This window comes from Urocampus carinirostris, chromosome 8, assembly GCF_059441175.1.
Source record: "Urocampus carinirostris isolate Australia breed hairy pipefish chromosome 8, RoL_Ucar_1.0, whole genome shotgun sequence".
Lineage (NCBI taxonomy): Eukaryota > Metazoa > Chordata > Actinopteri > Syngnathiformes > Syngnathidae > Urocampus > Urocampus carinirostris.
In genome coordinates, this window is record NC_142356.1 from 23,106,637 (window position 1) to 23,113,054 (window position 6,418).

At 39.1% G+C, this 6,418-nt stretch overlaps 1 long non-coding RNA gene across 1 annotated transcript; it reads right to left on the reverse strand.

Annotated features, from left to right (window-relative positions):
- Nucleotides 1-1,146: 1,146 nt before the first annotated feature.
- LOC148361266 (uncharacterized) lies at nucleotides 1,147-5,379 on the reverse strand. Its single transcript, XR_015851213.1, has 3 exons — nucleotides 5,282-5,379; nucleotides 5,055-5,168; nucleotides 1,147-2,294 (listed from the first exon to the last, which is right to left on the reverse strand). It is a non-coding gene; the product is annotated as an uncharacterized LOC148361266 (long non-coding RNA).
- Nucleotides 5,380-6,418: the final 1,039 nt, after the last annotated feature.

A 6,418-nucleotide genomic window follows, 5' to 3' on the forward strand; every position in this document is an offset into this window, starting at 1 on the left:
CAGCTGGAAAATGGAATCAGGTTTTGGTTATTGATCTGGAAGATCATCACAAAGGATGTTTCCCTGTGGAATAACATTCAATGGTTCAGTATACTGTTAGCCTGATTAAGAATTCAAAGTCGCTGAAAACTCACATGAAAAGAGTTTTGTGAAAAACTGAACCGAAATCCAAAATCAAGAGCCTTCAGCTGGTACAAAATGCTGCAACGAGCCTTTTAACTAAGACAAGAAAGCTTGATCACATTACACCGATTTTAGCTAACCTGCATTTGCTCACTGTTAGATTAAGATGTGATTTTAAGGTTCTGTTGGTATTATACAAAACCATGCATGGAATTGCTCACTCATATCTTTCAGATTTAATTTCCCCATATGTTCCGGTCCGGAGCCTTCGCTCTGAAAATGCTGGTCTACTAGTGTTCCAAAGAGCCAAGAAGAGATCCACAGGTTCGATAGCATTCTCCATTTGGTGGCTGGTGCTCTGGAGTGTTCTTTCCCCTGGATTCGATGTGCAACCTCAAAGGAACTATTTAAATCTAGGCTTAAAACACACTTCTATTTATAGCATATGGATAACCTGTATTTCATGATGACAATATCTGTGTATTATTTCTTATTCCAACATCCATTGCAGCCTGTTCATCTGGAAGGGGGATTACAGGAGCCGACTGACAAGGTTTTCCACTACAATAAAATGGCTGTGCTCTCATGTTATAATAGGTTGATGTTAGATGAGTCCTGATGTCAAGGTTTTTGCTTTAATTTAATATATTTAGTGTTGAAAATAAGTATTCCCTAGTGCGATCAGCTAAGAAATTGGCCTCTTGATGTTGGTAGCGCTTTACTATAAAATTTAGTATTAATATTTATCCCTTTTTTGTTTCAAGGAGCAGAATTTTAATTACTGAATGTATTCCGCAATCATTTTGAGGTCTTGGAATTCTGATATGAATTACTAGTACAGAAAGAGATGGAACCAAAGAACCAGGCACAGTAATATAACGCAAACAATTTATTTATACATGTAAACAAAACAAAGAAACAAGGGAAAGAAAATGCAAGGTACACTGGGAAAATTGACCAGTAAAAAGGTTAAGTTACTACCATAAAGAAAACCTGTTTTAATGTTAATCAATTCGTGGGGATTCCTTTGTACAGAAAATTCTGCAAATACTTGCTCCAAGAACCAACAGTATAATCTTGAGTTAAAACTGTCACCTTGCAAGCTGGGTCTGGAGTTAAATTTCCTTTATACACTGAGGTGTCTAACCGTGTACCCATGTGTTGATGTAAGGCTGCAATTCAGGCTGGCGTAGTTTGCTTTGTGCGGCCTTACACTGATCATAAATTGTTTAGTTTGAAAGATTTAATGATATGTGTGTCCAACAGAAAAGTTCAGAATTGGACACAAAATTGTGGGTTTTCTTTCTGTTAATCTGATGCACACATTCATCGAGCGGGCCCGTAAGAGAGGGGCACAAGCGCAAGGTCTGCCTAAAAGAAAAGGCTCAGAGATGAACTTTTAGAACACATTTGGAATTTGGCATTGTGAAGTTTTTTTTGTACAGGAACCTTCTGTTCTACTTTCAAGTCTGAAATACATGATATCTTATATTTTGAGTGTCAACTAAACGATAAACTTATCAAGTATTTAAGATGGCGTGATATTAAGGAAAAGTTCTACATGGTCTGAGACTTTGGGGGAAGTTTCTTAACTCACTTGGAATTATACACTCTAAGACTGAAACAAATGCCTTTAATAGAATGTAAAAACAAAAATTTGGTTCCTGCTCTGAGCCTTTGCTCAAAAATGACTGGTCTACTAGAAATTCCAAGGGCCAAGAAGAAATCTAGAAGTTTGAGAGCGTTCTCCATCCAAGCCCCAATACAGTGGAATGCTCTCCCTCTGCTTTGCGATCTGCAACCTCAGTGGAAGTGTTTAAATCTAGACTTAAGACACACTTGTATCCAATAGCATATGATTGATGGAAGATTTCTGCATTTTCCTCATGCTGGGGTTTTGCAGTTTTCCCTTGCCTTCATTTAGGTTTCAGATCAGGGGAGGGTGTATTGGTGAACACATATAAACATGACTTGACATGTAAGTAAATTACTTTGAATATTTCTTTGTGTGAAAAAGAAATACAAAATTGTTGCCAGAAAACAGGGCCAAAGAGAGTCCCGGTTCCTGGCCAGCGTGACGTCACAGCCCCAATTGGCACACCAGCGGAATTTATAGCCGCACTTGATGTCCTCATCTGCATGCATAATATGTTGGCGTTCCCACTGATCCACTGCAGGAGAGGCAGGTCAAAAGCACGCTACAGTTATATCTTTTCTATTACCCGGGTTAATCAATAATTCATGGGTCACAATAGCAGGCAGTGCGAACTGGGGGAGGGAAAAACGAGGGGGTGGGCAGGGCAGCAGCAAAGGGGGTGGAGGGCATGGATGCTCTCCAAAAACAGGAAGAGGAAATCAAAGCATCTCTCATCTGTCGCACAATGTCGGCCACATTCGCTAACGTGACGCCATGTCCCCTTCCTGGTCGCTATGCTAAGCTTTTTTTTTATAGCATTAATCATACCAGGGTAAGGCCTTAATGGCACGTGACAGGCGGGCAGCCGTTATAGGCTCCTTGAATTTGGCGCATAAAAAACACTTATGGCCTGTGAGATGTTAGAGCTTCGTGCATGAAGAAAGCTTTTTGATAGCGCGCTAATCTGCACCATTATAGTGTAGGGTAATTTACAATCACTTAAACTGCATGCACGCACACACTGGCAGGCAGGCTGGGTGGATAATAAAGATGCTGGCACTTGCGGCTCATTAGAGAGCTTAGACTGTGTGTGAGTACATGTGCGTGTTTGTGTGTGCATTGTATACCCTGGCATTAGGCCTAATTAGTAAGCGATTGTAACATGGAAAGGACAAAAAGAAGCCAATGACTCGGCATATGCTGGTTTAAAAGAAGATTTAAAAAACTGTGACCATTGGGTGCCCTGCAAAAGGACATCTAAAAGCTTCATGTAGGTAATATATTTTAAATCTCTCTCTCTCTCTCTCTCTCTCTCTCTCTCTCTCTCTATCTATCTATCTATCTATATCCAAATCTCTCTCTCTCTCTCTCTCTCTCTCTCTCTCTCTCTCTATATATATATATATATATATATATATATATATATATATATATATATATATATATATATATATATATATATATATATATATATACAACCAGTTCAGGGTGTCCCTTGCCCACTGCCTGGAGATAGCTGGGATGGGCTCCAGCCCCCCCGCGACCCTAATGAGGATAAGCGGTACGGCTAATGAGATGATATATATATATATATATATATATATATATATATATATATATATATATATATATGTGTGTCAATGTTTTTTTTCCTTTTGCAACCGAAACAAAACAATATTATATCAAGTAGTTAGTCAAATGCTAACTCTACAGATATTTTTATATGTTGTATATGTTTTACTTTTTTGTTTATATGTTTTTATTTTCAAACATATTGCAACATTCTTCACGTCACAAAATAAGACAAAAGGCTTATAAGAAACCTGTCCCCAAAATAACCTTGGATAACTCTTCTATTACTTATACAAACAAACAATCTATCTTACATACGTAATCGTAACAATTATTTGTTAATCCATTTAAAATGGTCACATTGTTTGAATAACAATATATACAATATTTTATATTTTCTGAGAATGTTTTCTTCTCCCATCAGTCTCTTCTTTATCCTTAAATAACAATACATGGTGTAAAACCTGAGGCAAATAGGTGTTTTCTCATGAAACATTTGTAATCGGATTGGGCGTGTACCAAGAGCAAATTACAAGGGGCTGACCAATTGTACTGTGCCTGAATAGTTTCATACTAGACATCAAAAACTGGATCATGTCACCACTTATGGAAACATTTACAGCCGTTATATATTTACAAAACATTTTCAACATCACAGTTACTCACAGTTCATCTGTTTTTGTAAGGGTCTGGTTAGGTATATGTTAAAACGTAATACTAATCAACTTGTTTTCAATGTAGGCCCTTTTTCTTATTTTGATTGCTGTTTCATGGCTAATATTTAAAGGAATCGTGTGTATTATTTAGTGCCTTCCAAACTTCATTCATAACAAACTCACAGTATGTATTTAAAAATAAGTAACAACACATGAACTGTCATATGATCGAATATGTTTAAAAATGTTAATACATTCATCCATAATTTACACTGCTTATCCTCAGTAGGGTCACAGGCAAGCTGGAGATCATCCCAGCTATCTTCTGACAGTGGGCCGGGGACACTCAAAACTGGTTGCAAGCCAGTCGCAAGGCACACAGAGACATACAACTCACTCGCTCATTAACACCTAAGAACAATTTGGACCGGCCAATTGTTCTGACTTGAACGTTTTCGGAATGTGGGAAAAAAACGGAGTACCCGAAGGATACCCACAGAGGCTCGGGGAGAATATGCAAATGTCGCACAGTAAGCCTGGTAGTTGGATTTGAAACCATGACTTCAGAACTGAGCAGCTAACCACTCATCTGCCGTGCTGCCCTAAAAATGTGCATGGGTTGTGAACATTTGCATATACTGTATTTAACATTAGACATATTTTACAAGCTGACCTTATTGACGACCACCATGCCGCTATGGGAACGCGTACGCTGAGAATCCCACAAAATGCTGAGCAAAAAGATACAAATAAAAATGGTGCGGTTTGATCACTTTGAGTCTTCGTAGTTCGTTTTGTCCTTCAGTTGCAGGACACAATGCAGTGACACCCCGAGTTCAAATAATACACACAGTCCCTTTGAGGATACTCTTTAGACCTTGAACGCATTAGCTGCCAAAAACACATTTAGCTGTCAATGTCTGGAAATAAATCAATGCCAATACCGTCTTAAGCCGCCAATGGCATCAAATGCGTTGAATTAGAGGTCTTGAGAGCATCGCGGCCACACCGTTCGTATTCCTCTCTTTACAGCGGAAGCGAATCAATAGCAGAGTGATGGCACTCACGTGACGGGGCATCCATCAGCTGAGCAGTGATTTCTGTGCCGTGTTTGACACTCCCCGCGAGCGGGCATCGTGCCACCCGGCGTTACACCTTGTTTCTTTATCCCGTCGCTTCCCCTACGTGTTAAGGCCAGGGAAATTGCATCAATATTTCATAGCACGGCCGCGCCGATTCAACGGGCGAGGCGATAAACAGTCTGACATTAATAATGCAGTGCGGTGACACTGACCTTATTTTGCGCCTTTCAACCTGCCGTCGCTGATATTTGGGCTTGCGCGACGCCCTCCAGTACACGAGACGTTGAGCTCGTTTGTTCAAAGTCTGCTTGTTTAAAAAAAAAAAAAAAAAAAAAAAAAACACTTCCTGTTTGACAGAGGTTACATCGCATTAACCGAGCGCAGAAGCATATCTTCATTTCCAGTGAAGTGGCGCTCAACAAGCGCTGCTGACAGGCGAGAGTATGCCTCCGAGGTAAAACGAGAGGGGCTTTGACAGTAAACTTGAAAAAGACGAGGTGCTGCACATCAGGGATGCTCCGTCTCAAAACCAAACACCTGGTCCAGGTTAAGACAAGAAAAAATAGGCACAGAATATAATCATTGAGATGTGATTGGACCTTTACTAGCAAAAAGTCATATATAATAATGTAAGATAATGGTTCCTGTAAGTGATAAGTTTATAGTTTAGTAGACACTCGAAATAAGTAGAGAAGATATCAATAGATTTTGAACTCGCAAAGAGAACCGGAGAGGACCGACCACTCCAATAAGAAATTCCAACCTGTTCTAAAAGGTCCCCCACTGCGCCCTTTTTATTTATCAAATCTCCAAGGTTATAAAAAGTGTGGGAATCAAAAAATAGCACATGACTGGCCAAGTGACGATGATGTGCATAATAGTCAAAACAACAAAAAACATTGACGACAAACTGGCATCCTATGCAGTCACCTTGGAAGGTGAAGAAAAAAAACCTTGAATAAATGCTGAATAAATGTATCGACAAGCACTACAAATTTACTATTACTGTATCACAGTTTAAAAATCCTACCTCCAAGGTACAGTGTGTATTATTTAGCACCTCCTGATGGTAACAAAAATTTCATTCATTACAAAAATGATTTTGATGTAAATAATAAACAAAAAATATCTGAACTGTCATACAAACATACATTTTTTAAAACACTTGTTAGTTGTAAACTTATTTTTCATTGGCCTCACCAAGAGGGAGCTGACATAGCTGTCTGTCATCTTGCTGCTAAGGGTACCCCAAAAAGACAAAAACCTTGTGAAGGGCTGAGAAAAAAATGAGAAAATTGTGTGTTTTGGTCATTTTGAGTCTCTGCAGTCTGTAGTCTTCCTTGTGCTTC